This window comes from Neoarius graeffei, chromosome 14 (genome assembly GCF_027579695.1).
Source record: "Neoarius graeffei isolate fNeoGra1 chromosome 14, fNeoGra1.pri, whole genome shotgun sequence".
NCBI classification, from domain to species: Eukaryota; Metazoa; Chordata; class Actinopteri; order Siluriformes; family Ariidae; genus Neoarius; species Neoarius graeffei.
The window spans coordinates 53,912,571-53,925,226 of NC_083582.1; positions in this window are offsets into that span (position 1 = coordinate 53,912,571).

Here is a 12,656-nt window from a genome sequence, read left to right on the forward strand (position 1 = left end):
TCTCTTTCTATATATGCTTCATTCTAACACAAACAATTTTGAAGGCATATCATATTTCAGTATGTCATTTCTATATTATATGCTGTATTACATATGGACTCAATCAAATGAGTTTCTAAGTCACAACATTATGTTCTTTGTCAACAAATTGCTTTTGACATGTCTCCATATAATATATTCATAGTCTTACATCATCAAAGACTTACACAAACATCTAATGTCTCATGCTACCTGTGTAGCAGGTCTAATATGGAGCACTGACCATGACCTCTGACCTGATCTAGGCTTTATGTTGAGCATATGAATAAAATACATGTTCAAACATACACACACTCTCTCACTTCAATGCACAAATGTTTTTAAAGGCACAGTCATTACACATTTGGATGCAGAAGGGGATGTTACTTACAGTTTGCCTAACAGTGCTGCCATCTGTTTTAGCACCTCATGTGAGAAATAAACTTGTTGAGGGTTCCACCTGACGATCACCACTCATCTCAAAGATTCCCGCAATTAAAACAAAACAATGTTCTGAAGTGGGTCTTTTATATGACATTATTTTCAGTGGCTTGTTTGCACATTTTCATTTGGCAGACACTTTTTTTCCATGGCAACGTACTTTTTGAGAAGTTATACAGTCCGAGCAAACAACTGAACATTAAGGGCTTTGCTCATCTTTTGATTTTACCCACTGAAGCATCATTGCCCCAAACAAAAGAAATGACCACCATCATCATAGATTAATCCTATATTTACAATGCAATGAACTTGTTGCATAAGGGTATATAGACATTTACAGATAGCAAGTGTGTCTTACATGTGAAATGTGTCTTACTGACATGACCTGAATCATAAGGTTTATGGCACTTTAGATTTTTGCAACTGGATTTTGAAAGTCTTTGTAAAGGATGACACTGGCTTTATCATAAGAGAGGAAAACTGAAAGAAGGAGGGAAGGAAGAATAGATGGAAGGATGTGGATCTATTCATTCACTAATTGCTGTCACTTCAGTCTGTCAGCTTACAGTAATTGCAGTGTGAAGCCCCGGAATGGAAATAAAAGTTCAGTGACTCAGATATTGCTCTTCTTTTGCACCATTTCAAATGATTATCTGTGTCAGTGTGAGGTCTGTTAAACATCATTTTCTTCAAGATGTACGCATCGTTAAGAAATTATTTCAGAGTTATTGTTCTTTGTTTTACTTATAGTAATCTCTGTAATGGCCTGTCTCTTGCTTCCTCAGAAGGAGCAGCAGTAATGAAACACAGCCTTTCTTCTTAGTTCTCTCTTAATTACTTCTCTATTTATTTAGCGGTTGGGCCGTGGTGTGGGTGGGGGCTCTAGGGATTGTCTAACTCGTGTGTTAAACAGCCTGCATTCCGATCCTCTGATGCCCAGCCAGCCTAACACCATCCCTGTTTTCATCTCCACAGCCCAGCAAATTAGCACTTCCCCACTTGTGTGTCTGTATGGCAGAGAGAGAGAGAGAGGGGGGAGATGGTTTGACAAATATTGCAAGCATTGAGAAATCACTTTGGCTTCTCTTGGGCCTATACCACAACTGTAATATTTGCCATGTAACTTGAAACTTGCGCTTCGTGGTCACCTTACCTACCTTTATCTAGATTCGTTTTTCAGCGATACCTATCATGGAAATACAATTATGGATGGTAACCCACATCTTGGTAGCCCCACTACAACCCATCAGACCAAAGCAGACATTATTTTTTGTGGAGCATTCTTAGCACACCTGTCTGATAGTCCCTTCTGTCCATGTATACACTGGGACCATGGCTGTCCAGACATTATTTGATTGGATTATTCTCAGCACAACAGTGACACATATAGTAGTGACATGTTAGCAGATGTTTCAGTTGTACACTTGTATCGGATGGCGTGGCTTTGGCAGTTTTTATACTCCTCAGTGTGGAATTTTTTGGATTGTACAACCCCGATTCCAAAAAAGTTGGGACAAAGCACAAATTGTAAATAAAAACGGAATGCAATGATGTGGAAGTTTCAAAATTCCATATTTTATTCAGAATAGAACATAGATGACATATTGCAAAACTCACTGTCTTCCATGCGCGCGCGCACGCACACACACACACAAGTCGTTGGATTCAGGAGAGAGCTCTCTTCCTCTGCTCTCTCTCTCTCTCTCTTTATATAGGGCGCGGTCACTGGGAAGACACACAAAACACAGGTTAATTGACATCAGGTGTAGTGATTCTGCCACTTACCTTCCCTGACTCCGCCCTCCGGTCACAGACCGGCGCTTGACCATGCCCCCCCTGCCACACATATCAAATGTTTAAACTGAGAAAATGTATCATTTAAAGAGAAAAATTAGGTGATTTTAAATTTCATGACAACAACACATCTCAAAAAAGTTGGGACAAGGCCATGTTTACCACTGTGAGACATCCCCTTTTCTCTTTACAACAGTCTGTAAACGTCTGGGGACTGAGGAGACAAGTTGCTCAAGTTTAGGGATAGGAATGTTAACCCATTCTTGTCTAATGTAGGATTCTAGTTGCTCAACTGTCTTAGGTCTTTTTTTGTTGTATCTTCCATTTTATAATGCGCCCTATGGGTGAAAGATCTGGACTGCAGGTTGGCCAGTTCAGTACCCGGACCCTTCTTCTACGCAGCCATGATGCTGTAATTGATGCAGTATGTGGTTTGGCATTGTCATGTTGGAAAATGCAAGGTCTTCCCTGAAAGAGACGTTGTCTAGATGGGAGCATATGTTGCTCTAGAACCTGGATATACCTTTCAGCATTGATGGTGTCTTTCCAGATGTGTAAGCTGCCCATGCCACACGCACTAATGCAACCATCAGAGATGCAGTGGTCAGGTCAGGTTCTTGCCTGCTACTGGTAACATTGTAACCCAGTACTACCTGCCGCATGGACGGGTGGTCGGCGTCTAAACCGGCTCCCCCACCAGTCTCACTTGACTGGTGAGGAGGGTGGCATGACACCCAGCAGGATTAAAAACAAGACCTGTTAAAGGGCGGATGAGCTCACTTGAGCCAATGGCCTCATGCACCACATAGGACAGAGAGGAGTGGCGACCTCTGTCCTTATGAGCTACAGAAAGGAATAACAATGATGGCACAACACAACATAAATCCTATACGGCTGCCAGCTCCGGAAGTGAGCAGGAGCAATGCTGCGGGTCCAGAAACACCGTCTTCTAGACAGCATGACGCCGCTGCCTTAAACCCTCCTGGGAGGGGAACGGCTGAATTGTGTGAAGAACCCAAGGCCCCCCTTTTGAAATGTAAGAAAGTCATAGTGCTCTCAACAATGAACACGCGCACATTAAGGAACGTTGGGAACCAGCTCGAATTAGCACACCAAACTTGTACGAACAACATTGCTATCATGGGAATCCAGGAACATCGTATCATCCATAAAGATTCCAATCAGGTCATAGCCTATCATGAGATGGGTACTCAATACCTTATAACATCCTCCGCCTGGCGTAACGCGGCGCAAGCCTCAGTTGGCGGAGTTGGTATTGCCCTCAGTCCGGATGCCAGGAAGGCACTATTGTGTGTGAAATCTGTGTCCTCAAGGATACTTCTGGCCAATTTCTCGAGCAACCCAGTCACAACAGTAATCTCGGCTTATTCCCCAACAAATTCGGCGCCCGTGCAAGAGATTGAGTCATTCTACTCTGACCTTAGTTCTGCAATAAGTGCTGTACCTGCCCATAATTTTCTCCTTATCCTAGGGGATTTCAATGGTTGTTTGGGCAAAGACATGGTGCCATTCTCATACCACGAAGAAGGCAATAGAAATAGAGAGTACCTTCATGACCTAATGGAAGAACATGCACTATTAGCCACCAACACTCTGTTTCAAAAAGCCCCAAAGAAATTATGGACGTGGATCTCCCCGCCAGACATTAATAGGGTCAGACATAAACAGCAAATTGACTTCATACTAGCAAGGCAAAAATGGCGCAACAGCATCCTTGACTGCCAAGCTTACAACTCACTGGCAAGTGTGGGCTCTGACCACAGAGTAGTGTCTGTCAAAATACGCCTAAGTCTCAGAGCAAAGAAGAAGAGTGTGGCGAAAAGAGTAAAGTATAACTGGAGGGCTCTCGAGAATAATGTCGAGCTGCAAGATAAATATGAAGTGGCAATTAGAAATCGATTCCAACTCCTGAGCGACGCCGCCGATGAGACAGGCTCTTCCCGCTATGCACGCTTTACAGAAGCTAACAATGAAGCAGCTAAGAAAACTCTAGCACCTATACTCAAACGAAGGAAAGACCGTCTATTCTCTGCAGATCCAAGAGTAATCGACGCACGTCGGGCCGTGGATGAGGCCTCTAAGCACTTAGACAACAACACCAGCGCCTACATCCAAGCCAAGGAAAATTTATCTAGAGCCTATGATCAGGTGCTTGCAGAAGTTCTAGCGAAAAAAGTTGAGCAGGTCGAAACCTATTGCAATAATAATCAGCACTCTGCGGGTTGGAAACTTGTTCGAGAAATTGCAGGGAACCGTTCATCTAGTCCCGGAAAAATCGATGGCGAAACTGATGAGGAGAGGGTAAACTCCTGGTACTGCCACTTTAAGAATCTGCTTGGCAACTCTCCCGCGGTCCATGATGAGGAAGAGGAGTTTGAGCCTGTCTTCCATGATCTTCCTATCAATGATGGTCCATTCACTCTTGACGAGTACCATGAAGCCAAGCAATCTTTAAGAGTGGGAAAAAGCTGTGGAGCGGACAGGGTTCTTCCCGAGGTTCTCAAGTGGGTAAACATCAATGATTTAGTCCTGAATATCTGCAACAGAGCGCTCGAGCATTGTGAGCTGCCCAGTCAATGGACCATCTTGGACATAATCCCAATACCAAAGGCTGGAGATCTCAGGAACAGAGATAACTACAGGGGAATTAGCTTGAGCTCAGTAGTCGCGAAAGTCTATAACAAAATGATCCTGTACCGAATAAGAACGTCTTTAGACCACCTTCTACGACCTAACCAAAATGGTTTCAGGGAAGGGAGATCTACAACTGCGCAGGTGCTTGCCCTAAGACGCCTAATTGAGGGCGTAAAACAGAAGAACCTGACAGCAATGATAACCTTCGTCGACTTTAAAAAGGCCTTCGACTCTATCCATAGAGGCAAACTAATGAAGATCCTGCAGGCATATGGAATCCCAGCTAAAATAGTTCAGGCAATTAGCGATATCTATTCCAACACTTCAGCAAAGGTCATCTCTCCGGACGGTGAAACGGATACGTTCAACATTCAAGCAGGTGTTCTTCAAGGTGACACCCTAGCCCCATATCTGTTCGTGATCGCCCTTGACTATGCTTTAAGGAATGCGATAAACGGTCGCGAGGAGGAACTTGGATTCACTATCCACCCAAGACGGAGCAGACGTGTCGGACCCATCAAGATAACGGACCTTGACTTTGCTGATGATATTGCCCTAATAAGTGACACGGTAGAACAAGCTCAAGAACTGCTTAGTAGTGTCGAGGATCAATGCAGAAAGCTGGGATTGTCGCTAAGTTCAACTAAGACCGTGGTAGTACCCTTCAACATTCCAGGCAATGCAGAGCTCGCCACGCTTAGCGGTGAGGTAGTGGGCGTCAAGAAAGACTTCAAGTACCTTGGCTCGTACATCAGCTCGAGCGGGAAGGATATAGATGTGAGGAAGGCCCTGGCCTGGCGCGCCCTACATAAGCTAAACAACATCTGGCACTCGAACATGTCAGACACCCTAAAAAGGAGGATCTTTTCAGCCTCGGTCGAGTCCATCCTCACCTATGGATGTGAGGCTTGGACACTATTGGTCCGAGAGGAAAAAAGGCTGGACGGATGCTACACGCGTATGCTCAGGAAAGTCCTTAACGTCACCTGGCAAGACCGGATTCCCAATGAAGTACTTTAGGGAGGTCTCCCACCACTTTCTACAAAGATCCGAGCAAGACGACTGCGCCTAGCGGGACATTGCGCACGTTATGCTGACGTGGCTGCGCACAATCTGGTCCTTTGGGAACCACAACAAGGTCGAGCTTCTCGGGGTGGACAAAGGTGCACCTTTATAGACACCTTGAGGAGAGACACTGGCCTGCAGTCAGCAAATGAGATAAGATCACTAATGCTTGATAGGTCGCTGTGGCAAGCCACCATCTGTGACTCCCGAGGAAACTCGACCTGATGATGATGATGATGATGATGATGATGATGAGATGCAGGCTTCTGAACTGAGTGCTGATAACAACTTGGGTCGTCCTTCACCTCTTTAGTCCGAATGACATGGCGTCCCTGATTTCCATAAAGAACTTCAAATTTTGATTCGTCTGACCACAGAACAGTTTTCCACTTTGCCACAGTCCATTTTAAATGAGCCTTGGCCCAGAGAAGACGTCTGCGCTTCTGGATCATGTTTAGATACGGCTTCTTCTTTGAACTATAGAGTTTTAGCGGGCAACGGCGGATGGCACGGTGAATTGTGTTCACAGATAATGTTCTCTGGAAATATTGCTGAGCCCATTTTGTGATTTCCAATACAGAAGCATGCCTGTATGTGATGCAGTGCCATCTAAGGGCCCAAAGATCACGGGCACCCAGTATGGTTTTCCGGCCTTGACCCTTATGCACGGAGATTCTTCCAGATTCTCTGAATCTTTTGATGATATTATGCACTGTAGATGATGATATGTTCAAACTCTTTGCAATTTTACACTGTCGAACTCCTTTCTGATATTGCTCCACTATTTGTCGGCGCAGAATTAGGGGGATTGGTGATCCTCTTCCCATCTTTACTTCTGAGAGCCGCTGCCACTCCAAGATGCTCTTTTTATACCCAGTCATGCTAATGACCTATTGCCAATTGACCTAATGAGTTGCAATTTGGTCCTCCAGCTACTCCTTTTTTGTACCTTTAACTTTTCCAGCCTCTTATTGCCCCTGTCCCAACTTTTTTGAGATGTGTTGCTGTCATGAAATTTCAAATGAGCCAATATTTGGCATGAAATTTCAAAATGTCTCACTTTCGAAATTTGATATGTTGTCTATGTTCTATTGTGAATACAATATCAGTTTTTGAGATTTGTAAATTATTGCATTCTGTTTTTATTTACAATTTGTACTTTGTCCCAACTTTTTTGGAATCGGGGTTGTATATATATTCTACCAACCAAAACATAGCCACCCAAATGACCTGACCCTGAACAGGGCAAGAAGGAAAATAAGATACACAAAAATAGATGCTCTCTAACTGTAAATCTACAAGGTAGATTAACAAGGTAGGTAGGTAAAATGGCCACTGAGTGCGCATAGTGTTAAAACGCCCCAGCACTGCTTGTTACCAGCACAACATTGACTACTGTGCCACCACCCTGCCAGACTAGTCCACCACAGATATACTATATGGCTAATAGTTTGTGGACACCTAACCATCATACCAATATGTGCTTTTTGAACATCCTATTCCAGACTTAGTCCTCCTTTTACTGTTATAATAACCTCCAGGCTTCTGGGAAGTCTTTCAACTGGATTTTGAAATGTGGCTGTGGGGATTTGCCAATTCAGCCACAAGAGCATAAGTGAGGTCAGGCACAGATGTCGGGTGAGGAGGCCTGGGGTGCAGTCAGCCTTCCAATTCATCCCAAAGGTGTTTCAGTGGGGTTGAGATCAGGGCTCTGTGCAGACAATGTGAGTTCTTGTAATCCAACCCTGGCAAACCATATCTTTATGGACCCTGCTTTGGAGCATTGTCATGCTGGAACTGGGTTGGGCCCCTTAGGTTACATCCACACGACAACGGCAACGAGATTTTTTTTTTTAAATATCGCGTCCACATGGGCAACGGATCAGTAAAATATCAGGTTCATATGGCAACGCAACACTTGCTGAAAACGATGCAATACACATGCCACACCACTACGTGCGCTGTAAGACGGTCCCATCGGAGACACCAGAACAATAGAAGAAGTACATGCATGCGCATAAACCCCTTCTTCTGTAGCATTAGCCACATAAAGTTTTGATTATTAATCAGTTGCGTAAAACGAAAGACGCGGAAAGAGGAATGAATGGGGGTAGATGGAAGCCGGTACGCCAACATTCTGATATCCTCCAGAATTCTTTAATGGTCCGGAATAAATTGAATGCTACACGTTGATGGATTACTGTGTTCTTCTACGCCCTTTTTGAGGAATGTATTGTCGGACTTAAACCAACATCTGAAGAGGTGAGATCGCTCCTTTTTTTTTTCCTATGTTTGCTGGCGGGATTGTTTTTGTTTTTGGAAAGCGCACGGGCGGTGCATGGTTTGGTACTGCTTCCGCAGTGTTTCGACTAAAGACTCTGCCCTAAGGGCTATTCTCTCACTCTCTCTCTCACTTTGCACCATTACACAATAAATATTCACAGTGAAAATATTTTGTAAGCGCGTTTCATGAACCAAGTTATAGGATTTGTTGACAACTCGCATCGAGTTCATTACACTTCTACCCGGCATGAAGCACTGACAGTCATGTGGTTGTGACGTCATCGTAAACAAATCCGTTCTACTCATCCAGACGACTTCGCAACGGCGCCATTGCCAGATTTTTTCACTCTGGAACCCGTTCTCAAAAGATTTCGTTTTGGGGCACCCAAAACGCCGGTGCCATGTGGACGCCAGGCCGAAACAATAAACAGTTTTATCAGATTCACCTGAATCCGTTGCCGTGTGGACAGGGCCTTAGTTTCAGTCAGGAGAAAGTGTAACGATACAAAAGACTTTCTAGACAATTGTGTTCTTCCAACTTTGAGGCAACAGTTTAGGAAAATACGAGTGTGATGGTTGGCGGCATGGTGGTGCAGTGGTTAGCATTGTCGCCTCACAGCAAGAAGGTCCTGTTCTCCCCGTGTCTGCGTGGGTTTTCTCCGGGTGCTCCGGTTTCCCCCACAGTCCAAAGACATGCACGTTAGGCTAATTGGTGGCTCTAAATTGACCATTTGTGTGAATGTGAGTGTGAATGGTTGTCTGTGTCTATGACCCTGTCCACACGGCAACGGATTCAGGTGAATCTGATAAAATTGTTTATCATTTCGGCCTGGCGTCCACACAGCACCGGCGTTTTGGGTGCCCCAAAACGAAATCTTTTGAGAACGGGTCCCAGAGTGGAAAAATATGGCAACAGCCCCGTTGCGAAGTCGTCTGGATGAGTAGAACAGATTTGTTTATGATGATGTCACAACCACATGACTGTCAGTGCTTCACGCCGGGTAGAAGTGTAACGAGCTCGATGCGAGTTGTCAACAAATCCTATAACTTGGTTCATGAAACGCGCTTACAAAATATTTTCACTGTGAATATTTATTGTGTAATGGTGCAAAGTGAGTGAGAGAGAGAGAGAGAGAGAGAGAGAGAGAGAGAGAGAGAGAGAGAATAGCCCTTAGGGCAGAGTCTTTAATCCAAACACTGCGGAAGCTAATGTGGCTAATGCTACAGAAGAAGGGGTTTATGCGCATGCGTGTACTTCTTCTTCCATTGTTCTGGTGTCTCCGATGGGACCGTCTTACAGTGCACCTAGAGGTGTGGCATGTGTATTGCATCGTTTTCAGCAAGCGTTGCGTTGCCATATGGACCCGAAATTTAACTGATCCGTTGCCCATGTGGACGCGATATTTAAAAAAAAAATCTTGTTGCTGTTGTCGTGTGGATGTAGCCTATGTGTCAGCCCTGTGATGACCTGGCAACTTGTCCAGGGTGTACCCCACCTCTCGCCCATAGTCAGCTGGGATAGGCTCCAGCTTGCCCACGACCCTGTAGGACAGGATAAGCGGCTACAGATAATGGATGGAGGTGCTCCTATGGTGGTTCTTTTACACTGGTAGCTAAACATTTGTGTGTACAGTACAGAAACATATACCCACAAAGTGCGCCTATATGGTAGATATGTCTAATAAAATAGCCAGTGAGTGCTTGAATGCTTTTATAAACCAGCTGGATGGAAGTCTTTCACTCTTGCACTATTCCCTGCGTAGGGATGAGATACAAAGGAATACACAGTGAGACAGGAATACAAGGGCTTTGACTGTGTTTATCGAAGCACTGCGTTTGTTGTTTTAGAGTCACTTGCCTTCTTGGAGTTCACTTCTACTGAAATCAAAGAAATCCACATGGGGCAAATTCAATCCAAAGACAGCAATTTATGCCAACAATGTGGATTCAAAAGAACTCTCTCATGCAAGGTGAAGTACCTCAGTGTGCGGGTTTCTAATGCTCTAGTTTCCATTTGGTTACAAAATATTATAAATTGGTTTTTTCATAGTCCGGTTTCCATCAAATCATGTGCTCTGATTGGCTTGCGAGCGGTCCGGAATCCTACGATACGGACCCCGGTTACGGACCTTTGGCGACTCGCTCGTTCACAACAACAACAAACATGGTAGCAATTTGTCGTCAACATTTATTTTCGCATTTCTCAGTATAATAGCATTAATTTTACAGCATGGATAACGATAACGACAGTGTTCACAGCGAAAGCGAGTTTTACTACCCTGATGAAGATGAAATAAAACATTTCAGGAGAAAGCCGAAAACCTGTAACTGTTGCTAACACCGAGCAAATCCAGCAGTTTATTGAGGAGCAAAGGGCAGAAAATACAACAAAAAAGACGACCTATGACCTCAATGTCTTTGGGAAGTTCTGTCGAAACCTAAATGAAGGTTGAAAGGTGGAAGACATACCTGGTGAAGAACTAAGACCCAGAGGCCTCGGTCAGTATTTTCAAGACCTCAGTCACGGTATTTCATGATACGGACCTCCCAACTGGTAAATAAAATCCATTCATCCGTTATCTGTGGCCTAGTGGTTAGCATGTCCGCCTCTCAATCGGGAGACCATGAGTTCTACTCACGGTCAGGTCATACCAAAGACCATTATAAAAAATGGCACCTACTGCCGTCTGGCAAGGCATGCTGCAATACAGATGCGAGTGGGAAGTCAAACTCTCGCGGTTACCAGAGGACTAGTCTCCCACTGTAACCCTAGCTATGCAATAAGCGAGAGGCTGAGGGAAACGGAGATCTACGCCACCCTATGCGCCACTTGACATGGGAAGGACTTGGATTTTTGATCCATTATTTGTAGCCACTTATCCTGTCCTACAGGGTCGCAGGAAAGCTGAAGCCTATCCCAGCTGAATATGGGTGAGAGGCGGGGTACACCCTGGACAAGTCGCCAGGTCATTGCAGGGCTGACACATAGACACAGACAACCATTCACACCTACGGTCAATTTAGAGCTACCAATTAACCTAACCTGCATGTCTTTGGACTGTGGGGGAAACCGGAGCACCCGGAGGAAACCCACGTGGACACGGGGAGAACATGCAAACTCCACACAGAAAGGCCCTCGTCGGCCGCTGGGCTCGAACTCAGAACCTTCTTGCTGTGAGGTGACAGTGCTAACCACTACACCACCGTGCCGCTGGTAAATAATTTTTAAAAAATTTTATAATAAAAAACTAGTGTGTGGTGGAAAGCAGGTTTTATATCTTAGTGAGGACCACCAGAATGCTAGTGTGTGTGTGTGTGTGTGTGAGAGAGAGAGAGAGAGTGAGTGAGAGAGTGTGTGAGAGAGACAGAGAGAGTGAGTGTGAGTGAGTGTGAGAGAGAGTGAGAGTGTGAGAGAGAGTGTGAGAGAGAGAGACAGAGAGTGTGAGTACAACCCTGATTCCAAAAAAGTTGGGACAAAGTACAAATTGTAAATAAAAACGGAATGCAATGATGTGGAAGTTTCAAAATTCCATATTTTATTCAGAATAGAACATAGATGACATATCAAATGTTTAAACTGAGAAAATGTATCATTTAAAGAGAAAAATTAGGTGATTTTAAATTTCATGACAACAACACATCTCAAAAAAGTTGGGACAAGGCCATGTTTCCCACTGTGAGACATCCCCTTTTCTCTTTACAACAGTCTGTAAACGTCTGGGGACTGAGGAGACAAGTTGCTCAAGTTTAGGGATAGGAATGTTAACCCATTCTTGTCTAATGTAGGATTCTAGTTGCTCAACTGTCTTAGGTCTTTTTTGTCATATCTTCCGTTTTATGATGCGCCAAATGTTTTCTATGGGTGAAAGATCTGGACTGCAGTCTGGCCAGTTCAGTACCCAGACCCTTCTTCTACGCAGCCATGATGCTGTAATTGATGCAGTATGTGGTTTGGCATTGTCATGTTGGAAAATGCAAGGTCTTCCCTGAAAGAGACGTTGTCTGGATGGGAGCATATGTTGCTCTAGTACCTGGATATACCTTTCAGCATTGATGGTGTCTTTCCAGATGTGTAAGCTGCCCATGCCACACGCACTAATGCAACCCCATACCATCAGAGATGCAGGCTTCTGACCTGAGCGCCGATAACAACTTGGGTCGTCCTTCTCCTCTTTAGTCCAAATGACACGGCGTTCCTGATTTCCATAAAGAACTTCAAATTTTGATTCGTCTGACCACAGAACAGTTTTCCACTTTGCCACAGTCCATTTTAAATGAGCCTTGGCCCAGAGAAGACGTCTGTGCTTCTGGATCATGTTTAGATACGGCTTCTTCTTTGAACTCTAGAGTTTTAGCTGGCAACGGCAGATGGCACGGTGAATTGTGTTCACAGATAATGT